This window comes from Micromys minutus, assembly GCF_963924665.1.
Source record: "Micromys minutus genome assembly, chromosome: 4".
Classification (NCBI taxonomy): domain Eukaryota; kingdom Metazoa; phylum Chordata; class Mammalia; order Rodentia; family Muridae; genus Micromys; species Micromys minutus.
The window spans coordinates 58,295,434-58,322,253 of NC_137973.1; the positions used below are offsets into that span (position 1 = coordinate 58,295,434).

General features: G+C 36.1%; 1 protein-coding gene and 1 pseudogene across 2 annotated transcripts in view; one reads left to right on the forward strand and one right to left on the reverse strand.

Annotated features, from left to right (window-relative positions):
• Positions 1 to 26,820, forward strand: part of LOC308419471 (bifunctional heparan sulfate N-deacetylase/N-sulfotransferase 4) — a gene marked incomplete at both ends in the record, with an annotated part of 319,742 nt that overhangs the window by 62,867 nt on the left and 230,055 nt on the right. The window lies entirely within an intron of this gene.
• Positions 21,165 to 22,122, reverse strand: LOC308420192 (aminoacyl tRNA synthase complex-interacting multifunctional protein 1-like; annotated as a pseudogene). The gene has a single exon. The product of its transcript is annotated as an aminoacyl tRNA synthase complex-interacting multifunctional protein 1-like (transcript).

Here is a 26,820-nt window from a genome sequence, read left to right on the forward strand (position 1 = left end):
ATGTCAACTATGGTCTTTAAGATCTTACAACTCACATTCCTGGTGTTATTCTTATTCATGCCCTATGCATAAGCTACTAGCAGGCAAAAGTGTGTGTTTTCATTAAGTCTTACACAATTATTTTCACTACTGTACATTAGATTCTTTAATAAACTGGCTCTGCTACTTGATAGGATAAGGTATGCAAAGGAATACATGCAGTATGAAATTCCCAACATGATTGCTTCATACTATGTTGAAAAGGAAGGACTTCACTGTAGATGTGTGAGAGAGGACAACCAAAGACATCTAGAGGAATCCAGAGCACAAAGAAAGATAAGTTCATCAAACAAGGCCAGCAGAATGGGCATGGCCAGAGATAGGTTGGAGAGAAGGAAGGAACCTGGGGCAGAGAGTAGAGAGTACAAAGTGAAAAGAGTGTGGTGAGGTGCTGGGTAGAAGGGGAGGACCAGGAGACTGGTGCAGGGGCTTTGAAAAATGTCCTTGTGATACTGAGGGAACCTGGAGGCCAGCACGCCCTTTGATATGCAACCACAGGTTTGTGTCATTGGAGAGCCATATGTCCCTTCCGCCAGAGGAAAAGAAAATGACTGCTTTTGGCAGATGGGAAACAGTTTTATAAGTCTTCTAAAACATTCTGGCTTTTACCCTTCCATAGCCCATGCTGAGCTCATTTCTGGATATTTGGATTGCCTTTAGGAGTTTGGGAGATTGCAGTTCACTTTGGTTCTGACAAATATTGTCAAATTTAGGAAAGAAAATGAAAGGTTATAGAAACTGAAATGTATAATGATTTATGATTTTACTATTTTCTGAAACTGAAAAAATTAAAGCTATCACTGTTGTACCTTCTTGGTACTCTGGAAAACTAGAGCAAAGTTAGTGCTAGAAATGAGTTGCTGGATGACAGGAAAGAGGACGAAATGTGGCTAGACATTTTAGATTTTGTTCCTGATATGACTTTTGTAAAATAAAGAGAGGAGGTTAGAAGACAGAAAAGGTTAGAAACCATCTCTAACATATTGGGCAGCGAGACCTCATATACAAGATTAATGTCATTATAGAAGGGTCTCTTGCATGGGAAAAATAAGAAGCCCAGATTAGGTGCCTGCATCTTATTCTTAGCTTTTCTACCTTCTATAACCATGAAAATGCAATTCTGGCCTGGAAAATCACTCAATTATAGATAATTTGTTCTAGCAAGACAAAAACAGACTCCTCCTTCTTGGTCTTCCATAAACATAGAGTTTGGATTGTACTGTATTCCATTGTTGCATCACTAAATAAGACCAAAGATAATAACCACATTATGCTGATGAGCAGCCATCTGCCCTGCTGATACCTTTAAAATGTCTGTCCTTGCTTCACTCATTTTTTAAAGAACAAATAAATATATTTAAATTGCCCTTTAATAATGGAGATGTATAAAAATAACCAGCTAGGCCTTCTAACAAAGTGCTTCCCAGATGTAAGCTATATCTCAGCACATGGGGAATCTTATTCTTGGTGTTGCTAGTAGAGTAGGAGTTTTACAAATTTCCTGTTCTAGAGTGTCTAGCCTGTGCCTCATGGTTCTGTCTCTTTCCTCAAATCCCATCCTAATAGGCTGCTTCAAATGCTGTACTTCCCACCTTTTATTCTCAAAGGCACTCATCTGCTCTCTAATGTGTTCATTATTTGACACATCAAGTTGACCTTAGAGCTCCTTCTTTCTCTAATCTTCATTGACACCTCTGTAATCAATAAGATAGCACTGATTTTAACCTTCCTTTCTATCACATTTGCAATTGGTTCCGTATGTGACTTGTGCAGTTTGACAGAAATTACATCAGTGAACTGCTTTGAACTCTATCGTCCACATGGGCTTTGCCTGTGAACAGTACATTTATAAGCTTGACAAAGAAAAGTGAGGTGAAGATGTCAGTGCCACTTTGAGGTTGTTGCCTTGCTCCCATTTTCAGGCTATGTCCCAAGGCAGAAGTCATTTCCTTCCCACTCCAGTAAATATGACCTGCTTGTGACCTCGGTCCTGTGGATGATAAAAACACATGGTTCTAGATCTTTGGCCAGTATTCCATCTTTTGTGGTTTTGCTATTCTCTGCTCTGATTTTTATAAGTCATCCATTAATTACATTTTCCTTTGGTTATAGTAATTTCTGTGTGACATTTTTTTCTCCTTATGAGGATCTTAAGTAATAAAATGTTTTCACCCAAGGTAATAAAATTTCTACACAATTTCTGTAATAAAATTCTCCTTCCCAAGTGATTTGTAATTCCTCTTCCTAATTAGACTTTTCCAAATCTTATATTGACATTAACATCACTTGATCTCATGATACTCTTGAAACTTGGTGTTTTCACAAACTCAAGTATCTACAATCTTATTTTATACAGTCCTTTCCCTTTCTGTGACTATTTTTGCTGCTGTTGTATTTTATTGCCACCCTGAAGTGTTGTAACTTACTGTAGTTCTATGATGTGTTAGCTAGGAAAATAAAATTTCAAAAATTATATGTAGACCTAATCTATATCTGTTCATAGTTCTTCCCTTAAAGAACATATTTGAAAACTAAATTGAGTGCTTCTTCCCATAGGATTAGACACTTCTCCTTGGATTTATCATGCAGTTCAAAATGTGCCAAACAACCCTACCCCTCTCTCTCATATAGGATTTTCAACTGTTGTATTGCTATTTATCCTTAAAAAAAAATGAGAGCCACTCTAACATTCATGTTGAGAATCATGACCACCTTACATGATCTCCACCACATCTGATCAGGAAGAAAATTCTGGGAACAGAAAATCTCTTCAGAAAGAAATACCATTAATCTCTAGTGTTGTCCTTGGAAAAACTGAGAAGCAGGGAGAGATTGTGAGAAACAGGGAAATTGTAAGAACGAGGGATATTGATTATTATTGCAAAGATCCAGTAATGACTCTTCCAGGAAGTGACTCAGAAGTATCTGACTTAAACTTCAAACCTTATGTTCTTATGCATAAATCAAGAACTCAAAGGATGGGCTCACAACTCATTTCAGTTGAGATGCTAAATAACTGAAAGATTTTATCTCTTCTAGGTAGCAAAAAAGAAACAAAAAAAATCAAAAACAAAAAACAAACAAAAAACAAAATTATGGTTATAATTAAAGACGTTAGACTGCATTTTAAAAGTCACTGATCAAAGCATATGACAATTCTAACAGATGAATGGGCTTTCCCCTTTCTGAAGATTACTGGAAAAGTATAGTCAAGTTGAGGGGGGCGGAGCGGGAAACACCTCACCTAAACAGCAGGCAAAAGCTGAGACTCATACAATCAGTATCAGTGGGAACCATCCAAGATTTCTAAAATATTTCCCCTGTTCTATTCTAATCAATTTAACTCTGATTAAATTCTACCCTATCTGCAGAACAGAGGTTACACATGGTATTTGGAAACTTGCCACAGACTCATGATTGCCCAAGCCCTAGGTGAGAGACTACTGCTTTTGTTTGCTGAACACATATACACATATGTTGTCAGATTCTTTTCCTAAATCTTTTTATATGTTTTATTATATTTTTCTTTATATCATAGATTAGTACTGCCCTCAGATTCCTTGACACAATCAATGACTATTGCTTAGACTTATAAATGGTAAAACTGCTGAAAATTAATGACTATTAAACACTCAGCTCTAATTAAGGCAACCATTGCACCCTTTCAAAGTCTCAAAGAACTGTGTAGAAGAAGTGTTTTAACCAGGGTTTCTATTCCTGCACAAAACATCATGACCAAGAAGCAAGTTGGGGAGTAAAGGGTTTACTTAGCTTACACTTCCACAATGCCTTTCATCATTAAAGAAATTCAAGACAGGCACTCACACAGGGTAGAAACTTGGAGACAGCAATGGATGCAGAAGCTATGGAGGAATGCTGCTTACTGGCTTGCTTCCCTGACCTGCTCAGCCTGCTTTCTTATAAAACAAAGACTACCAGCCCAGAAGTGTGACCACCCATCATTGATCACTAATTAAGAAAATGCCTTAGAGCTGGATTGCAGAGAGGCATTTCCTCAAGGGAGGCTCCATTCTCTGTGATAACTTCTGCTGTGTAAGTTGACACACAAAACCAGCCAGTACAAAAGGTGTTCAAAATGATAAGAAGCAGAGCCAGGGACATTTTTTTTGAAGTAATATGTTCATTATTTGCGGAGGCCAATGTGGGCCTCCATTTCTGGTACCTGCACCACAAATAGCTACTTGGAACTGGACGAGGGCCTAAGGGTTTGAAAGAATGACACAAGTCCATTATTCACATTACTAGAAAGTTTACTCCACCCTGAACTGCAGTCTCTCAGGAACGACTTAGCAGTCATGGTGATAAATACTCAGGTAATTACAAAGGAGGTATGCAAATTTCCTGACTGCTGGGTGGAAGTCACACCCTAGGGTGGAAGTCTGCAACCTGAGGCAACTAGAAACCAGAAAGCCAGGTATAGAGTGGCTTGGGACTGGGCCAATTAGCATAAAAAAAAGGAGGGCATTTATCTCTCCCATAGCTGGGGCACAGCAAGCAGGCAGTGTAGGGGGTGGCAAAAATTATTATTTTTTCTTACAACTTTATTTTAAAAAACAGAGATAAATGTACAGATTTTAAAAGACATTATGGCATAAAACTATATGAATATATTTTTCTCACTACTTGATTTTTTTAAAGGTTTTATAGTATGCATTGAAATCTTTCTAGTTACAATAAGCATAAAGTACATGTAAAACAAAACATAACATGGAAATTGTCAAAGTTTTCTTATTGTGTATAGATTAAGCATAATGATTTTAAAGACCAAAACTTGCTACAAGGCTATCTTCTTAGCTCTTGGGCTATTAATTATTTAAGGTTTAAGTGTACCCCACTCTGAAAGGAAGAAAGGGTGCTATATACTTATGTTTTTTTTCTAAGAATGGTTGAGGCTTCCAATTTTTTGCCTTTTTCTTTTGAGCTTCATATTGTCTGTGAGTTGTTTTTTTGGATGTTCAGATGTTGCTGGGAGTATTATCTAGTTATCAGTGATTGCATATTGTGTCTGTTCTTTTGTGAATGGGTTATCTCACTCAGGATGATATTCTCTAAATACATCCATTTTCCTAGGAATTTCATAAAGTTCTTGTTTCTAATAGCTGAGTTGTGAACCATAATTTCTGTATCCATTCATCTACTGAAGGACATCTGGGTTATTTCTAGCTGCTGGCTATTATAAATAAGGCTGCTATGAACATGGTGGAGCATGTGTCCTTATTGTATGTTGTAGGATCTTTGGGGTTTATGCCCCGAAATGAAATTACTGGGTCTTCAGTTAAGTTAGTACAATGTCCGATTTTCTGAGAAACCACCAGACTGATTTCCAGAGTGGTTGTAACAGCTTACAACACCACCAGCAGTGGAGGAGTGTTCCACTTTCTCCACATCCTTGCCAGCATCTGCTGACACCTAAGTTTTTCATCTTAGCCATTCTGACTGGTGTGAGGTGGAATCTCAGGGTTGTTTTGATTTGCATTTCCCTGATAACTAGGAATGTGGAGCATTTCCTTATATACTTCTCAATATTTTTCAATTGTGAATTCTTTGTTTACCTTTGTACCCCATGTTTTAATAGGATTATTTGATTCTCTGGAATCTAACTTCTTGAGTTCGTTGTATATATTGCAAATTAGACGTCTATCGGATGTGGGATTAGTAAAGACCTTTTCCCAATCTGTTGGCTTCCATTTTTTTTCTTGACAGTTTCCTCAGCCTTACAGAAACTTTTCAATTTTATTAAGTCCCATTTATCTATTCTTGATCTTAGAGCACAAGCCATTGGTGTTCTGTTCAGGAAATTTTCCCCTGTGCCTGTGTGTTCTAAGGTCTTCCTCACTTTCTCTTCTAATAGTTTCAGTGTATCTGGTTTAATGTGAAGATCTTTGATCCACTTGCACTTAAGCTTTGTAGAAGGACATAAGAAAGGGTCTAATTTCATTCTTCTGCATGCTGAGTGCCAGTTGAGCCAACACCATTTGGTGAAGAGGCTGTCCTTTTTCCATTGAATATTTTCAGCTCCTTTGTCAAAAATCAAGTGACCATATGTGTGAGAGTTCATTTCTGAATCTTCTATTCTGTTCCATTGATGTACCTGCCTATCTCTGTACCAGTACCATACGTTGTTTGGTTTTCAACAAAATTGCTTTGTATTATAGTTTAATGTCAGGGATGGTGATCCTCGCAGAAGATTTTTTTTTTTACTGTTGAGAATAGATTTCCATATTCTAGGTTTTTTTTTTAATTATTCCGGATGAATTTGCAAATTGCTCTTTCCAACTCTTTGAATAATTGAGTTAGAATTTAATGGGGATTACATTGAATCTGTTGATTGCTTTTGGTAAGATGGCCATTTTTACAATGTTGATCCTTCCAATCCATGAGCATGGGAGATCTTTCCATCTTCTGAGATCTTTTTCAATTTCCTTCTTCAGAGATTTGAAGTCCTTGTCATACATGTTCTTCACTAGCTTAGTTAGGGTTACACCAAAGTATTTCATATTGTTTGTGACTATTGTGAAGGGTATCTTTTCCCTAATTTCTTTCTCAGCATGTTTGTTTTTTGAGTAGAGGAAGGCTACTGATTTGTTTGAGTTAATTTTATAACCAGCCACTTTGCTGAAGTTGTTTATCAGCTGTAAAAGTTCTCTGGTGTAATATTTTGGGTCACTTAAATACACTATCATGTCATCTGCAATAGTGATGTTTTTACTTCTTCCTTTCCAATTTGTATACCTTTGATTTCCTTTTGCTGTCTAATTGCTCCAGCCAGGACTTCCAGTACTATGATGAATAGGTAGGTAGAGAGTTGTCTAGTAAGCCAGGGACATTATTATTTGGGCACAATACAGACATGTGACTCATGGTCTCATCACCTAGCAGCAACTCTAATTGACTCCACAGAAACAGCATAAACCTGAGCCCATTTGCTTTCAGTTGTGGATGGAGGAAGGACTCCAAGTGTCTGGCTCCTCTCATAAAAATTATTTCTAATTGATGGCTGCTGACAGAACAGGAATTATGCCTTTCAGTTTTCTATCCCCTGGCAGTTATCTATGCTCCATGGGGCAGCTCTATGCCCATGTTCAGAAAGGTAACCCTCGTTAAGCTATGTTAGTTTAGCATGGTAGGGGGCAGAGGAGAACAAGAGTTAGTGTTGAGAAAGTGTTGCACACATATAAAATTATCACGGAATGTGTTGCACACAAAAAGAATGATCCAGAAATACAAGAAAAAAATGAATTTATTAAAGCATTGACAGAGTCAACTAGCCAGTTGACCTTTCTTTTCTTGCATCTTTTTATTCTCCTAAGCTGGTAATTGCAGAGCAGGTCAGTCTAAAGGAGTAAAGTGTCTCTGTCATGGCAGATTCTGTCCCTGAAAGAGATAGCAGACACCTTACCTAAAGAAAGAACCCTCTGAGATTCTAACACAATTAATATCTGTCCACTGGTGGGTTACCTTTGCCTAGGGTGCAACTCAATACGCATGTCCAGTAAAGTAGCCTTGTAAAGGTCAGGATACATTACAATTCTTCTCATTGCATCTCTTCAGGATCCCTGGTACTTTTAGTCAACTATGTATTGTAATTAGAGAAATTCCTCCAGCTTCCCTCCTTTCCCTGCCTCTCTCACTTCTCCCTCCTTCTCTTAGTCCTCGTAATTCTTCAAGGATTGTACTTTGGCTTCCATGTCATATACTTGTAAATTATTTCATCTGCCTACATTAAATCCAGGTACTTCATGTGAAATAAAATGTGCATTATTTGTCTTTTTGACAATAGCTTAATTTTCTTAACAGGATTATCTCAAGTTGCATTCATTTTCCTGCAAATACATAACTTCATTCTGTACAGCAGAAAGAGTAAATTTATTTTGTGTATGAAGCACATTTTATCCATTTCTCTCAAGTTGGCTGACTGTATTTCTGAAACATGCTGCAAATGACATCCATATACAAATATCCCCATGTTATGCTGACTTGAAGTGCTTTAGAATTCTTATGTAGTTATAGTTTGCATTTTTCTGATGGTTAGTGAAGTGGAACACTTTTTCATATGTTTACTAGTGATTTCCCTTTCATCTACTCAAAAGTGTGATCATTTCTTTAGTCCATTTTTGACTAAGGGATATATGTGTACATTACATTTATATATTTGACTAAGTGATGTATATACATCATGTATATATACATATATACAATTCTTATGTTTTAGGTTTCTGAGGTCTTCATAAATTTTAGACATTATTCCTCTTTCTGGTATAGAAGTATCAATTCTTTTTTTATTATTAAATGATGCTTGTTTTATTTTTGAATTATGTTGTTTGTCTTTTTGTGCATGCCTGCACTTGGAGGGATGGATGCAACTGTCCACAAAGACCAGAGACTGTGAGATTTCATTTGTCTGGAGATTCAGGTATCTGTGAGCCATACAACTTGTATCTCAGAACCAAAGTTGAGTCTTCTGGAAGAGCACTATACAATCTTAACCACTGCTCCATCTTTCTTCCCTCACTTTCTCCTGTCTCTTCACATCATTTCCTTTGCTGTGAACGATTTTTTTACACACAAAAGTGACATTTGTCTAGTACTGACTTCATTTCCTGACTCACTGGAGTCATATTCAGAATGTTCTTGTCTATATCTATTGCTGAAATGCTTGTTCTATCTTAACCCAGGCATTTTATGGGTTTCAGGTCTTAGAGCCTTAGATACATGTATAGTAATTGAAATTTAGAAATCTAGTTTCAAACTGTCCCTGTGTAGACAGAGCTAAAAAGGTTCTCTTCTCCGGTATGTATTATTTGGCATTTTAATCACAGACTTGGCGTCCGTAGTTACATGGGCTTGTGTCCAAGCCTCACAGTTAGTCCTCCTGATCCATGTGTCTGTTTTGTGTCTGTATAATGCTGGATTTGCTACTGTAGCTCCACTTCATAATTTTTAGATGAATACAGTAATATTATAAATATTCTTTCTACCCAGAACTGCCTTTGTTATTCAGGGGTCTATGGTTTCTATATAAAACTTAGGATCATATTTTCCTATTAGAGTGATATTAGAATATAGATGAGGATTTTAATAAACCTGTAGAATGCTTGTGATAATGTAGCCATTTTTGCACTACTGATCCTTCCAGTGTGTGAGTATGTACTGTCTTTCCAATTTCCAGTGTCTACTGTAATCTTTTTCTTTAGTGTTACAAAGTTTTCATTTAGAGATTTAAAGTTTAGTCTATTTTAGAGTACATCTTTAGATGATTCTGAATAAGATTGTTTTCCTAGTTTATCTTTAAATTATTTTGAATAAGATTGTTTTTCTAGTTTTTTTCCTCGATGTATTTCTCATTGACATATGTAAAGAAAACATTACAAAGTGATCAGTCCTATAAAAAGGAAGCAATGGCTATTCACCAAACTTAAGCCAAATCATCATAAAACCTTTTGGAAGTTTCTTATAGTAGAGGCACTATTACACACACACACACACACACACACACACACACATGCACACACACATATGTGTATGTGTATATGTGTATATGTATATAAGTATATATATACATATATATATACATATACATACAGATATATACACATATATACATACATATATATATGTATATATATAACACATACTTATATTTAAAGGGCTCAGAGAAAACACAGAAGAAAATAAATTGTGGTTAGTCCATATGTACCCCAACTGCATTAATGTATAACTTCCTTAATTTTTCCTACTATGTCATATAATGACAATAATATTTGTCAAGCTCACATTTTATATCTTAAGAGACAACATATCACATTCTTCACCTTTTCTTTGGTTGTACTTGGGATTCTTTATATTTTGACTACCTCATAATTATGAACAGAATTCATTAAAAAACAAGGAATTCAAATCCTACATAAATACCTATATAAAATCATTTGGCATACCTTCTTCTGTAAGTATATATTCCTTTCAGATCCTCCCACAATGCTCTGCCTGACTATACCTCTTGTGCTTTAATAGATATCTGAAATGTTGAGCTGATGCAAAACAAAAGGATACTATTAATTGTGAGTGAAATTCCTATTTGAATTTCAAAGTTGCTGGCCCAACAGAACAAAAGTACAGAGACAAAATGAATAAAGGACACAATAATATGGTCTCTCTTGAAATTGCAGTTTATATAATAATTTTATCTAGGTGTGTACATATAAATTAATATAATATTTCCTTAGAAACACATGGTTATATAGAAAATATATTTATTTGCATGTCCATCGGTATATAGAATCAAAGTTTGTTATAAAATTTTGGCTTTTGTGAATAGTATGAGAATGACTATGACATGCAATTACAGGTATATTGACTTAGATTCTTTCTGGTATGTACTCTGAAGTACTACGCTAGTGATATTTTTAATTTTTCAAAACCTTCACCCTGATTTCCAGAGTTGCTCTACCAATTTATATTCCCTCTAGAATTATAAGTCTCTTCGTTCCCCACATCCTCGCCAGCATTTCTTACCCTTTCATCTGGGATGAAGGGTGGTATTAGATATTAAAGTGTAAATTTGGGACTTTGTATATGCTAAGCAAAAATTCTACCAGAAATTTATATCTTCAGACCCTGCTTTTTGTTAGTTTCTTTCTTCTTATTTTTAGGACAGAGATACATTAATCATTATGTATTCTTTACCAAAGTGGAACTTGCTGACAGAGCTAGGTGGCCTTGAACCATCAGGAATATGCCTCTCTTTCTTTGGAATCGAACAATGCCCAAATAAACAGTCATATTATATAATAGCCATTCTTACCAAGATAATAGAGTTTCAAAGCAATTTTAATTTACATTTCACTGCTTACTAGAGATATAGGACATTGGGAAAAATATGTGTAAAACAATTGCATTTTTTTCCTTTTAAGAACAAGATGATCCAAGGCATAAACCAACTTGTTAATGGAATGATTTGGGCTTGGTGTTTAACTTTTTAAATTCTTTACACATTTCAGGTATTAATCCCTGTTGGTTATTTGGTGTATACATGTCCCTTATGTTCTCATTGTGTGCTTGCTTCTTTTCCTATGCAGAAGCTTTTTAACTTCAGGTGATTTGCTGATTTTTGAGATTTTTCTGTGTTTCTTTTGTAGTAGCTCTTGGTCTGTGCTCACACTGTTAATATTTCACTCTTGCCTTCCTCCAACAGTTTCCAGTGGTCCTGTATTATGATCTTTGATCCATTATTCATTTGTTCTTTGTGTGGTAGGATAGACGTGGATTTAATTTCATTCCTCTACATATGGATACCTTTTGCTCTCAGCATAGTTTGTACATCAGATATATTACACACAGATTATTCTGACATTTTGCCATAGATTAGTTGGCTATCAGTGTGTGAGTTTACTTCTGAGTGCTGTATTCTGTATAGGGCTCTTTATAAATTTTTGTGTACAATGGTATGCTGTTTATTACAATGGCACTATAGTATAGTTTGAGAAGAAGAATTTTATATGTGTTTAATTGCTAATTCTGTTTAGCATCATTTTCACTGTATTTTGTCTTTAGTGCTTCCCTATAAGTTTAGAATATTTTTCTCTTCCTTAAAAGAATAAAATAGGTTTCATGAGAATCATCTTGATTCTATGTATGCATACAAAGTTAATAGGGTCATTCTTTCTAATATTTACTATGCCAATCTATCGGCATGGGAGGTCATTCTATCCTCTAGTGTCTTCCTAAACTATTTTATTGAATATATTTACATTTTCACTGTAGACTTTCTTTCACCTTCTTGGGTAAACTTATTTACTGCTTCTTTTTTCTATTTTTCAGAGCCCTTGTGAATAGGTTTTTGGGGTTTTTTCCCCTTTGTTTCTTTGTTGCTTGCTGTTGTTATTGTTATGTAGCAAAGTACTGATTTTCACAAGTTCATTTGGTATACTACTTCTCTGCAGAAAGTGTTTATCAGATGTAAAAATCTTAATGCAATTTTTACCTTTTAAGTAGTCATATCTGCAGATACAGTTAGAAAATTTGACTATCTCTCCATTGTATCTATTTTTTTTTTCCCATAGTGATCTCTGGTTAAAATTACCAAGCTAAACTGAACCGAGTAGGGAGGGTTCGCACCTTTCTCTGATGACAGAGAATGATTTCCATTTCCCCTCATTTAGTATAATGCAGGTTTGGCCTCTACACATATTATCTCCTTGAGGTGTTCTCTTCTATATCTATAACTATACCTGTCATCAGGAAAAAATGGTAATTTGTTGAGACAATCATGTAAATTTTCAACAGAAAATTACTCAGGTAGATTTACAGGCAATTAGTTGGAAATCTGGCAGCAAAAGGACTAAAAGAAAGAGGGGGCTTTATTTGTCTATAAATAAAAGTATTTTAAAATAATACTAGAATTCAGTACGAAAATACAGAATCATAAAATATAATTTTAAGTGTATATCCCAATACTAGTGGAAATTTAAGCATTAGTCTACTGACTTACATGATACCATAGTAAAAAGGAATAAGCCTTAAATGTTTTAAAAGAATTTATTCAATTCTTATAAAGTTATACTGTATAAATATAGAGATTGGATAAATAAGTATGAGGTTCTTAACAAGAGTTAGGTTTAAAATTAATAAATGAAAATATAACAATTGAGTTAAATTGTATCTATTTTCCATGCTAAACTACATTTCTGCAAAAACTAATAAATATTTATCGCTGAATAGTAAACTCTAGAAGTGCACTGTGCACTATTTATGTAGTAGAAACCTAATGAGAGCTTTATGTTTAATGTTTAATGTGCCTTTGATTGTGATCACTATGAATAACCACAGGCAGAAAAGAAAATGTAGCAAAAAATTTAGATTCTACTTTTAGGTTAAAATCAGTAAGAAACTCTCAAAGAAAACTTTAAAATTTACTGCATTTTTCTACTTTTTTTTTACATCCTGCTCACTGACACCTCATAGTCACCAACTCCCATAATCCTTCCCCCCTCCTCTTCTCCTCTGAACTAGTGCATCCCCCTACATATCTCTGCACCCCCTGAAGACCTGGGAACATAATGCCTATTCTGGGCTAGAAGCATCCTTTCGCACTGAGGGGCAGACAAGGTAGCCCAGGTAGAAGAACACAGATAGACAACAGCTTTTGGGATAGCCACCACCCTAGTTGTTCAGGACCCACATGAAAACCAAGCTGCACATCTGCGACATATGTGCGCAGAGACTTAGGTTCAGCCCTGTATGCTCTTTGGTTGATGGTTAAATCTCTGGGAGTCCCAAGGTCCATAGTAGTTGTCTCTGTTGATCTTCCTGTGGAGTTCCTATCCCTTTGGGATCCTTCCCCATAAGAGTGCTTCCATAAGAGTCCCAATGCTCCATCCACTGTTTGCTTGTGAATGGCTGCATCTGTCTGAGTCGGCTGTTGAGTGCACCCTCTAAGGGTCAGCCATACTAGACACCTGCCTGAAACATAGCAGAGTATCATTAACAGTGTCAAAGATTTGTGTTTGCCTATGCAGTGGGTCTCAAGTTAGGCTCATTGTTGGCTGACATTTTCCTCAGCCTCTATTCCATCCCTGTACCTGCATTACTTACAGACAAGGTAAATTTCAGGTCAAAAGTTTTGTGGATAGGTTGGTGTTCCTGTCACTCCACTGGAGTTCCTGCCTGCCGATAGGAGGTAGTCTTTTTACGTTCCATATCTTCATTGCTGTGAGTATCAGCTAAAGTTACTCCCATTGATTCTTGGGCAACTCTCTTGCGCTATGTTTTTATGACTTCCTGGATGTACCTCCGCATCTCCCCATCCATGTCAGGTACAGATTTCCATTCATTCTCATGACTATCTAGCCAACTCTTCTGTCCTTCCCTATGCCTGATCCTGACCCACACACACATTCCTCTTCTCCTCCGCTCTCCCACTCAGTTCCCTCCATCCTTCTGCCTCTTGTTACTGTTTTACCCACTTCTGAGTGAAATTCAAACATTCTTGTTTGTCCCTTCTTGTTTAGCTTCTTTAGATCTATGGAATATTGGGTATACTGTATGTTATGGCTAATATCCACATATAAGTTAGTAGACACCATTCATGTCCTTTGGGAACTGGGTTACCTTACTCAGGATGATATATTTAAGTTCTATCCATTTGCCTGCAAACTTCATGATGTCTTTGTTTTTAATAGCTGAATGGAATTCCGTTGCCTAGAAGTAACACATTTTCTTTGTCATTCTTCATTTGAGGGGCATGGAGGTTGTTTTCAGTTTCTGGCTATTGCAAAGAAAACTATTATGAACATAGTTGAGCAAGTGTCTTTGTGGGCTGGTGGAGCCTCTTTTGGATATATGCCCAGGAATGGCATAGTAGGGACATGAGGTAGAGCTACTCCCAGTTTTCTAAAACCACCACATTGATTTCCAAAGTAGTTGTCTTTCGGTGGAATGGGCAAGAATCTGACAGTTGGTCAGCTACGAGGTTGTATCTCAGCTGGTTTTGACTTGTATTGTAATAACTAGGAAGGATGTTTTAATACTAGTGAAGAAATGCCTCCTCAGCAGGATACATGAAATACCAGCAAGACTGAGGACAAGCAGGCCAAAAAAGAAAAGAAAAAGAAAGAAAAAAGAAAAGCTTGCCTTCTCAGACATAGTCAAGTTGAGATGGTTATATTAATTATAACAAGTATTAGAAACTTTTTATGAGGTATTGAGGTACTTTCAAGTTTTGATCTCTTCACTGAAGATATTTGGGTCATTCAAATAGCTCGAGGTAACAAATTTGATCATAAAAATTTATTTCTTCCTTTTTTATTTTTCAGATTAGATTTATTCACATGCTCCGAAACTGTACTCTTGATAGAAAAACAAGTATAAATTCAGCATAAACGCCATGATATTTCACTTCTTGGGACATGAGGTATATTGCTCAATGCCACAAATAGCTCCTGCTCACTGCTTTCATTATGTCTACTATTGTGACTTGCCTTATATTTGGATCAAGTGTCCCAGCTTGACTCCTCATACAGGGAATAAATTCAATCCCATGGATATTCTTTGAGGTTTCTCAGTGTAGTTACTGAAGTCACATACAATAAAATCAAGGTTACATAAAACAGCAAACAGAGTTCTTCAAGCATTCCAAAACTGTAGTTACAATATCACTTCAAGTATTGATGAAAAACAACTTCTGACCCCTTCAAATGTGGACGACTAGATATAAAATGATAAGCACACCCATGCACCCAAATTTTTCTAAACCTTTGTATCCATTCCTCTACACCCACAAATGTGTAGCTGACTGAGGTTAGACCATCTTGCTGTATATGTTTGGTGTAATCAACCAAGCACTCTTTCTAACTTAATGAGCTACAGTGTTAGATAAAAATTCTAAACTTTTTGGTGTGTGAAATTAATATCCTCCAAGTTCAAATGTCATCAACACTTTCCTACAGCCCTCTTACCCATTTTATATGAATTCTTTAATCCTTTTAGAATACAACATACTTCCTCTAGAGTCATTGCTAAACATTAATGTAGTTCTATTCTCAGAAGCATGAATGATGGAAAGATTAGGTCCAGAGGGGAGAGAGAAAGCAATACCTTGCATCCAAAGTAAATGCTGAGAGAGAAGAGAGGGGAAGAGAGGGAAGAGAGAAAGACACACAGAGAATATAAATTCAGTAGCCTCTGACATAGGCAAAAAGGGCAGTTCTGCTGAAGGAAGAAGAGGGAAGGCTTTTGTACTAAAAAAAAAATTAAGAATAAAGGACTAAATACCATTCTATCTTTAGAACTCCTATATATTTTCATATTGTCATTCCAACTTTCAAGATCACTTTCCTTTTTCATTCATTCTTTCTTTCTTTTTTAGTACATAATAGAGTGTATTCAGGGGATTGGGAGGGGAGATACAAGGGTAGAAGGGGCAGACAGAGAGAAGAGGAGAAGAGAAGTAGAGAAGAGGACACCCATGAGCATGTGGAGAATGAGCAGTAAAGGAATGGGAGAGGAGGGACAAAGGGGGTAAAACCAAGAGGGCAAGAGAAGAGAGCAACAGCTCACTTTCCTTTACAACCAATACTCTCATTTTACCAGTAGACACCCTCTGAGATAGATAATTAAACCTGCATTATACTTCAGGTAGTTCCAAGAAATAATTAACTACTTTGATCCTTAGCATAGTTCTTTCAAGGGCATATAGTATAATGTTCAGGTCATTTGTGTGGCTATGACTCATATAGAACAAATTTAAATGAGTTCATTTTATTTTTTCTTAAATTATCAAGGGATATCACGAGTAACCCATTGATGCTTTTATACTTGTTTTGTCCGTAAAATACAAAGATACATTTCTCACATTCATTCAGCATTCTGAATTTCTGTTATCAACAGGCAGTAATCTGTGGAATAATTGTGTGTCTTTATTTCTAGAACTTACAATGAGATATGAGTACTGTGTTTCCTAGTAGAGTTATAGTCCTTGGTGCTTTAACATCAATCAAGCAAGAGGGTGTCAGGAACCTTGGTATCAAATGAGAAAATGCATTCTCAAAATGTCTTTCTCTGGAACCACTTTAAGTATCCAGATGTGCATTTGTTCAAAATCATCAGCTGTGACAGAGGCAGAGACTCATTTTTAAAAAATGATAAGGTAACCGAGGCAGCTGAAAAGTCCCACCTGGCAAGATAGAAATAGCATAGGGCTTATGTTTGATGTTACAGTTTGAAAGTTGTCTGACTTAGAACCCAGGAAGTGTTGATTTTCCAGATAGAGACTGAAGGCAGGTGAGTTGCTCAAGCAGCTGGGCTTGTGTTTCCCATCAGTCAGCCTCTGTTTCTTTCAGAGTAGTTGAAGAACTGATACAAGAGGCCTGCTGCTTGTAGGAAGTACAGCCACTGTATGCAGTAAGATGATTACATGGAAAATGTCATCTAGGAACATTCCCAGATAATAATGTTTAGCCAAATATTACAGTGCCCATTGGTTCCTCAAATTGGTAAATAAAAATAGTGAGGATCCTGCACATAATATTGTAGGCAACAGAAGAAAGCTGAGAGCAGGGGAGGGGCTCTTTCTTTAGGATCAGCCCACCAAATAGTTGTCCAAATGGTCAGACCTGAAAATACATATACGTTTTCCGGACTGAACAAGTTATATATAGCAATGTATACAAAGAGAACAGTGGGGGTAGAGGGAGAGGGAGAGAGGTCAGGAGCCTTCAGAGTGGCCTTCCTGAAGGTGGTCCACGGTTTTTTCATGTTCTATAATAGGTGAGTTTGACAAGGTTTCAAAGAGACTTCATTTCGTTATTGCTTCTTGCAACTGATATGCCTTTCCTTTCATTATTAAATTAATATAATAATTTCTGGGGCTTATCTCACCATATTGATTAGAGTTCCTGCAAATTAACATAAAGATGAACTTTTAAGAATTAATACAGTTTATGAGAATTAATGATTCTATAGAATTCCTGACCTGATTCAAATAATTTTAGGAAAAAAGGTTTTAGAGGTGGGCTTAGTTGCTTTGCTAGAAAGATGTAATAAAGTTAGCATCAAAAATAGAATAAAAAAGAAGAGAATGTGACCACTCCTCATAATGGTAAGTAAAGGCTGCCTAATAAGAAATAAAATGAGCTTTCATAATTACACTAAAAAGAGAAATAGACTTTAGACAAACTTGTGTTCAAGGAAAAACTTTACATCCAAGGATAAAGGCACAGGTGTGCACTATGATAAATAAGGCCATGTAAAAACTGTTGCTTCAAACTTATAGTGAGCATATAGAATAAAACAGTGCTTTGGATTTAACATCAGCATCCTTCTGTAACTCTCATTTATGTAACATTTCATCTCTTAAGTAGTTTTCTACAAAACTTTTTGTCTAAGAAGGAATAAAAAGGCCAGACAAAATCCAATAAGATTGTTGACTGGATGGTTTGGCTTGGGGAGCTCTGCCCCATCCATCCATCCATCCATCCATCCATCCATCCATCCATCCATCCATCCATCTGTCCATCCATCCATCCATCTGCCCATCCATCAATTAATAAAAATGTATATGTCTGTTTGTCTATATGTATATGTTCATATATGTGTGTGTATGTATGTATATTATATATATATATATATATATATATATATATATATATATATATATGCATGCGTACTTGTGAAGTATATAAGACAGGTGGTTAGGCCTAACAAAACTGTTAATGTGTTAAGGTGTAAATGAGAACGTGAATGAAAATATAAATATATGTGTGAATGTATATGTGTCTGTGCATATTTGTCTGTATAAAGCATTTTGATTCCTTTCCTTTCCTTCCTTTCTGGTTCAAAAAGATTTAACCAGCCTAGCCAGAGAGGCTTCTGGCTACCAGGGTGGAGAAGGAAGTGATACCAAGAAATCCTTTACCTAATCACCTGTTAGTACCAACTGTCAGTAGATCCAGATGTCTGCAGCTTCCAGCCTCAGAGTAACTTAACGTCAGGATAGGAATAAGTTATTACAGAAAACAACCCTACTCCTTTGCAAAATCAAATATTCCTGCTGCTGAAAACATGCATAAAATAACATTATATGGATCATTATATGGAATAAACAAGCTATATTTGTAATATAAAGAAATGTATACTATATGTATATATTTTAAGATACATACATATATGCATACAATAAAAATTAGTGACAAACAAAGTCTTGAAAGGAAAGTTGGGGAGGTGTGCTTGAGACAGCTTGGAGGGATGAAAAGCAAAGGAAAATGTAATTATACTATGAACTCACAAACGGAAAAGTAATCACAATGACATAGGATTTGAGGAATCATTTAAATCACTTAAAATCACTAAAACACCAAACACATGAAGCCCAATCCAATGAAGCCTGGTGACTGATCAGAGTGATGGGAGGTCCTTAAGACTGACAAGTAAAGTGCCAAGGCAAAGTTAAGCATAAGAATTGGCAATGTATGCTTATGGAAGACTGCGTGTTAGCCACATCTTCCTAAAGGACTGCAAAGTGATGGATCCAAAAGATAAGATACTATGCTTTCAAAAAAGCATGTTTGCTCTAGGTCTTGAACTAAATAGGTAAGACTGGAGGACTACCAGAAAGTACTTCCATTTGGAGGTTGCAATAAAAAAAATTTTAGAGAAAAATGCAATTTTTTCTTAAATGTATAGTTTAGTTGATATAATTTGAACCTGGTTTATTAATGAGACACTCATGTAGATCTGGCAAATAACAGCCAATCACAGGGAACGTGGTCATGCATGGCCATTGAAGACATTTAAGTGTGCATTGACAGTGATGCAGAAGTGTGTTGAAAAGGGTCTGAAGTAGCAACCATGACATTGTAATACATGAAAGGAAGAGAGCTCCTGCTAGTTCAGGCAGCTGGCTATAGGGTCATCCTAAAGCCTTGCTTAAGGTAATGATGGGGAGAAATGGAAGCTGGGATATTTGTTGATTTTGATATGGAAAAGTAATTGCATTTTAAAGAATATGTCTCTCAAAACAGACATAGTGGCACACCCTTTTAATGCCAGGGCTTGGGAGGCAGAAGTAGGTAAATCTCTGTGAGGTTTTGAGGGCAGTCTGGTCTACATACTGAACTTCAGGACAGCCAGAACTTCATATTGAGACCCTTTCTCAGGAAAACAACAAGAAAAACTTTTCATGTTACAGCCTTTTGACCCGAGAGATTTGTTCAGAGAGAATCATTAAGGATAACCATCATTGAGGAGAGGCATTGAGATTAGCGAATTGAAGATAACCATTGGTTTGCTGAAGCTGTACAAAGATAAAGAGAGGATTTTCTTTAATGTGATCCATGACACAGAAAAATGATCGAAACACATTTTTTGAGACTAATCTTTCAATCCATATTTATAAAAATTTTATAAATAGCATGTGAGTGAAGTAAAATGAACTATTGCATGTTATAAAAATCTCTCAGCATGTAAAAAGGAATATGGATGTTCCACACACATAAAGGGAGCCATCAGCTTCCACCATAATTCCACAAACTTCAGGGTTTAAAATGTTGACTCAGTGCTCTTTGAGAATTTCAACTTCAAACGATACACAGATGAAGCAAAACAATTTGTGGATAGGAAATATAGTGACTTAGAAGAGTCACAGTCACTGGAGAGGGTGCCCAATAGTCAGCAAATGTAATATAGTTTGCATAAGTAATTGTAGATTCAAGGATGTCTGAACTCTTATGCTAAAAGTCCATACTATAAAGAGTTGTTCCAATTGTAAGTGTTGATTTGGCTTAATTTAGGTTTCTATATTGGCTAAAGAAGCCCACTAAGGGAAGAAAATGAATGGGTTCACTTAAGACCTTTGTTTCAGGGTGGCGATTTTATTTTTTAGACATCTAGTCATAACACGGTTGATTGAGACTGGCATTGATCCACCGAAGCCTAAAGTAGTGAAAATTCTGGATGCTACTTCAATTTCCCATCAGAAAACCCAGCCGGCTATAAGTGAAATCTCCCATCCATCATTGATAAATGTAGAAACAAGCTTTGCTGGATAAAAAGTACTCCCAGATACACAGTTCTAACAGGGGAAGTGTCTGAAATCAAATAACAGATTGATTCTATTTTATAATGATGGAATCACTGATTTATAGAATCAATCGTTGCTCATTTATCTGTCTTAGCTTTTTAATTTTATTTTTACTTTCAGAAATGATGGGTTAATTCCATATTCTGTATTCACTCTAGATGGCCTGCCTATTAATCCCCTCCCAACTGACTTTCTTGTGCCTCTCATCTCTCTCTCTCTCTCTCTCTCTCTCTCTCTCTCTCTCTCTCTCTCTCTCTCTCTCTCTCTCTCTCTCCATCTCTCCCTCTCTTTCTCTCTCTCTTTGTCTCTTTAATCTACTATATACACTTGATATTTTATGTTCCATTTCATATATTCTATTTATTTTTATTTAAATATTGCTTCTATCAAATAATAAATTTGATACATAAATTCATGTATCAATTCGGATAGTATGATGTAACTATTTTTTTTTTCATTTGTAAGTGACAAACAGACTCCTCTTTATTGTTATTAAGATTTCACCAATGTCTTTCGTTACAGAGCACATCACCTACTTAATTCTGCTATTGGCCATGGTCTGGGGCCTGCAAACTTCCTTCCCCTTCACCTCAAAGGGAGCTCCTTTGTATGTGTTCACCCGCTCATCATTGGTGTGCAGGTCAGATTGGGTATGCTCCCAGATCTTCTTCTTCACTGGGTTCAGCTCCGTGTCGGGCTCTCCAGGGAAAGCATCAGAAGTAATTCTGTCTCCAGGAATGGACCCATGGGAGGGGCCAGAGTTTCCACTTTGTCTGGTGAACTGGCACATATCACCATTGCTTGAGACAGTACTCCCCGCATTTTTGCAGGTTTCAGATTACAAAGTACAACCACCACCCCATTTTGCATTTGTTCTAGAAGAACATGAGTCACTGCCTATGACTGTTCGTGGAGCTGCTTCTCCCACATCGGTTTCTTCGACGTACAATGAATCTGGATCAGGGTGTTTCTTGGCAGTAACGATACAACCAATTTGAGCATCCAGGCGCAATACATGGAAGGGCTTAGTCAGCACTTGCTGCCCCCGACTTCTGCTTCTCTTTTTCTCTCATTTCTTTTCAGTCTTCTCTTTTACCTTCTTTTCTTCTCCTCCCCCTCCCTTGATCTGTTCTTTTGTACCAGAAGAGGTGGTGGTTGTTGCTGATGGAAACTGTATCACACTTTCAGAAACAGTACAGTTAGTCTCTAGTGAAGAACTGGATGGAACAAGTACTTGCTTCACCCCATTATGAACTTCTGCCAGAATCAGCTCTTGCTTTAGCTCTTCTATTCCTTTTTTTCAGTTTAGTGTTTTCAACTCGAAGTTTCTTTTCTTCTCTCAAAATTGCCTTCAAAACTGCTTTCTCCTTGAGAACAACCTGCTGCTTGAGGTATTCAATGATCTGACCCGCCTCTGCATCCTTCCGCCCCAGCCTCTTCAGAACAGCATCGTTAACAGCCATCTTTCCCCAGAATGGGCAGAAAAGCATGGAGCGGTGAGCCGCTGCTCTTTGGCAGTCTCAGCCGGGTCTATGTAACTCTTCTACTTCAAGTATGTTCTTAGTCACGATTTTATTTGTTGAGTTCTTTCTGAAACTATTTGTCTTAGAAAGCTGAATTAGAAATAAATTTTCAGTTCTTCACAGAAAACATTTAAATCAGTTAACTAGACACTGTAGTGCTTTGATTTTATGTTTATCATTACAGAAATACATTTTGCTGCTTATAATCACTGAATACTGCTATTTCTTTTGCACGCTGCATCTTTCACTCAAATGGGGAACGGCATTTATGTTTAGAGCAGTAAAGAGTAAAACGAATATCAGTTCAAAAGATGTAAATCAGGTTTTAAAAACACGCTGGAAAGACTGCTGGAGAAAAAAAGTAATGCCTTAATGCTAATCGAAAGCGGTTGTAAAAATAAAACTTCATGGCGCATCGGGCATAATGGAAGGCTAAGAAATGGACCTACATGAGTATCTGAAGAGATAACGATAAGACTTTCCTTCATCTACAGAGGAAGAGATAAACAGGGTGTCCAGGCAACCGACAGCGAGGTTAAGGCAATTGTTAGGATCTTCAGACATGCGGACCGCAGTGAATACAAACTCTTCAAGAGAGAAGTAGTGCACAGTAGTGAGAGAGCAGGATAAACGCACCGTGTCTGTCAAACGGAGGCAAACCGAATGCAAACAATACGACCGTTGCTATCTCATGTTCTTTCCCTCCCATCTTTTAGTACGTGAGCATTGTGATACCTGAGAAAATAATGCAAGCACAGTTTTAGAAGAAAATTCAACGACAACCAGTATCAAAGCCCTACGCCTTAGGACTTCACTGATATCTGTGTGGAGTTTAATACTTATTTAACGATAAATGTAGACATTATCTTAAATTAAATTGGGGCAGACAGCTGACATTTTCTTAATTAGTGATTTTTGTTTACATTCAGTGAGCAAAGATTCCAGCACCATCAAGGGGCTCAGAAGACTGTATTGCAAAGAACCGAATGTATACCTAGAGATCATGGTATCTCTTTATATTCGGTCATTCACTTAAAACATCAGAATCACAGAGAACTGTTTGACGAAAGCAGCAGGGTTCTTTGGCATCTGTTTATTACTTAGGGCATATGTAGTGTAATCATTAAGAATCTAAAATTTGTATTTATTATATTAATTTATGCTATCAGAAATCCTATTTATCAAATCTTAAAATTTTTATTGCCTTGAGTTTTAAAAAAAATCTTGCTTTTATGTGTTTCTTAAAAATAATTTGACATCTTATGGAATAAAATTAAGAAAATTGAAAATAATACAAGAAAAATCAATGTAAGCGGTTCCTATCAGTTGAATGTCAATATAATAAATTTAATGAGTGATTGGAATATAGTATGGTCATTTGCAAGTCTTTGCCAAATAATATGATATATATAATTAATAATAAAATATTTCTCACAAACATGTTAAAAATATTAATTATAATTAAGATGCTGTTCTACATAAAATGACTCATCTACCCAGGATAAGTGTTTCTGTGGAAAGTTAGCTATTAATTCATTAAATTTAGTGAAGAGAATAATTTTTTCTATTAGGAATTTTTATTACAAGTTTACTCTAATAAATTACTTTTTAAAGAACAGAGGTATCAAGGAAGTTATATTGGCCTCAGGTCAAAACATTTGAGGTTCTCAAATTCATATATGGGCTAAAAGAAAACCTCAGATAGATTCAGAGAACAATACTCCATCAACATCTATATGTGGAGTTCATGTGTGTATGATCAGAGCACAATTAGTGGAAAGCAACTGCATTTAAAATACATGTAATAGTTTTTTAGTTCATTTTTATAATATTGGCTCTTTTAAAAAGCTGTGCCCTGAGTCTGTAAAGAAAATAATAATGTCATTTGCTATTGTCATTAAATTAAGTAAAGACAAATGCTACCACTTCTGGGCAAAAATACCTCTAAAACTTTAAATGAACACTCTAAAAAGCCTGGAATTTATTAGAATTTAGATAAAAGAAAAATCTTCAAGTATATTACATTACAGACCTAGATTTGGACAATAAGGATTTTGTCATTGAATAAATATATCATCACAATGCATAAAGGGATGTGAAAGAAACTGTTGGTAACTCTGGAAATAATGAAAAAAAGAAAAATATACTTACATCTAATGAAATGTAATACATTTATTACATTTCATGTGTATTTGATAAAAAATATGTAGTTAGAAAAGGTAACAAAAGATTTTAATTGCCTCTATCCTGATACTTCATAGAGGTGAGACATTGTTGCACCCTGAGCATTTTCTTCTGGTGGACTAAGAACTGTTAATTCAGGCATTTGGAAAAGATGTACTGAATTCAGACCATCCCATTTTTTTAAATGTAGTTGAAATAAAATTAGGTAACACAGTTTTGTCCTACTGTGGATTTCAACAAATATTCTACGTTAGCATCATCCTAACCATCTGGATGCACTATCAAACATAGACAGAGCCTTGACTCAGGACTACATCCTTCGTAGAAACGAGACGACAGATTCCACTGTATGATGTGTGACATCTTTGTGTTACATAAGTCAAGAGAAAGTTTCCACATAAACTGAATATTTCCTGGTAGTCTCTATCTTTTTTTTTCCCTTCTGAGCAGATGGAGAATTTTTGTTTGATGTTGCATGTTTGCCCATGCATTGGTTTAGTAGGATGACCTCAAGTATAAATACTATTTCCCCTGACCTCTTAAGGAACTTGCTGCATTATCAGACCCTGCTTCTTTTTCTGGTATCATGCTTTCTGCTTCATTTGGAATCTTCATATCAATTTATTTTCCTCTTAAACAAACTTGAAAAAAATCAAACTCAGAAAATCAAGAAAGAAGGAAAGAAAGGAAGGAAGAAAAAAGAGAGAAAGAAAGAAAGAAAGAAAGATAATAGGAAGGAAGGTAGGAAGGAAGGAAGGAAGGAAGAAGGGAAGAAGGAAGGAAGGAAGGTAGAAAGGGGGGAAAATAGAAAGAAGGAAAGCATAACCCTTTCTTTCTATCCACACAGAAGTATGGGTCCTAATTCACCAGCATTGTTTGTTCAAGCTTGAAGGTGCTCTTCACTTTTGCATCTCAGTCAAACTTTCAGCAGCACATGCATGGTATTGCCACCTCACTCCACAAATGACTGTTTTACACCACATCCTTGTCCCTTTCTGCAAAAGTAACATCACATTCTTCCCTGACCATTTCCTGCAAGACATCAATGTAGGACCTTAGTATTTGAATATGAGACCTCACTGTTTTCTGAATTACTCATTTTGCACAGTCTGTATCTCTATTGTATAGTGTCTTAGTCAGGGTTTTTATTCCTACACAAAACATCATGACCAAGAAGCAAGTTAGGGAGGAAAGAGTTTATTCAGCTTACACTACCACATTGTTTTTTATCACCAAAGGAAGTCAGGACTGGAACTCAAGCAGGTCAGGAAGCAGGAGCTGATGCAGAGGCAATGGAGGGTGTTATTTACTGTCTTGCTCCCCTGGCTTGCTCAGCCTGCTTTCTCATAGAACTCAGGTCTACCAGCCCAGGGATGGCACCACCCACAATGAGCTGGACCCTCCCCTCTTGATCACTAGTTCAGAACATTCCTTATAGCTGGATCTGATGAAGGCATTTCCTCAACTGAGGTTACTTTCTCTGTGATAACTCCAGCTTGTGTCAAGTTGATATAAAACCAGGCAGTACATATTCAAAATTAAAATGAGACATAATATCACTTTCCACCATTTGATAATGAGGATTAAATTACTCCATAAGCAGTGCTAACAAAACTGTCTAAGTCAGCAAATCTCATTGCAAGTACAGCCTTTCCTGTAAAATGGAAAACTACAAATGTTCATTCCCTATGGAAAATTATTTGTAAAGTGAAATCTCTTACTCAGTATAAAGTTGATTTGGTAAACAATCTATAAATCTAACTTCTTCAAAATTCAAATAATTATGTCTTCATAACACTATTTATTTTTATTTTATTGCTACTTTATTTTGGTTATTATTGTCTCAATTTCACTGGCTGCCCTTGATACCTTGTTTCCCCTATTTATGCTACAAAGTATTACATATACAAATATGTCTCTATCTCCACCTTTATCTCTATCTCTATCTAATCTCTATAAATAAATAGAAGGATGGATAGATGGATGATAGATAGATGAGCAGAGAGATAGATAGATAGGTAGATAGATAGATAGATAGATAGATAGATAGATAGAAGATAAAAGAAATATGACAGACATAGGTAGAATTACTTTGGTATCTATGTTGAATATTCTTAAACAGTTTCAAATATATTATGTCTCAAAATTACTGTATTATCTTTTCCACAAAGAATGTATTAAAGACCATGTTGAGTTTGCTTCCTCTCTATGTGGCTGTCATCTGTTCCGTCTCAGTTTATTCACGAGGAAAACTTAGGAAGTGTTCTTACAACCTTCTTATGGTATGGTTCATCTGTGTCTGTCAACAGGAGGATATAGAACCTTGCTAGAGATTGCCACTCCTTTTCCAACTCATTTATCTTGAGTTGTATCCATTGGCCACTATGTGCCTATGGCTGAATTGCCTTCAGCTTTTGTTCCCAGAAGTGTTATATGATGGCCTTCATTATCTCTTCAATTAAAGACATATATCCCTGAAAA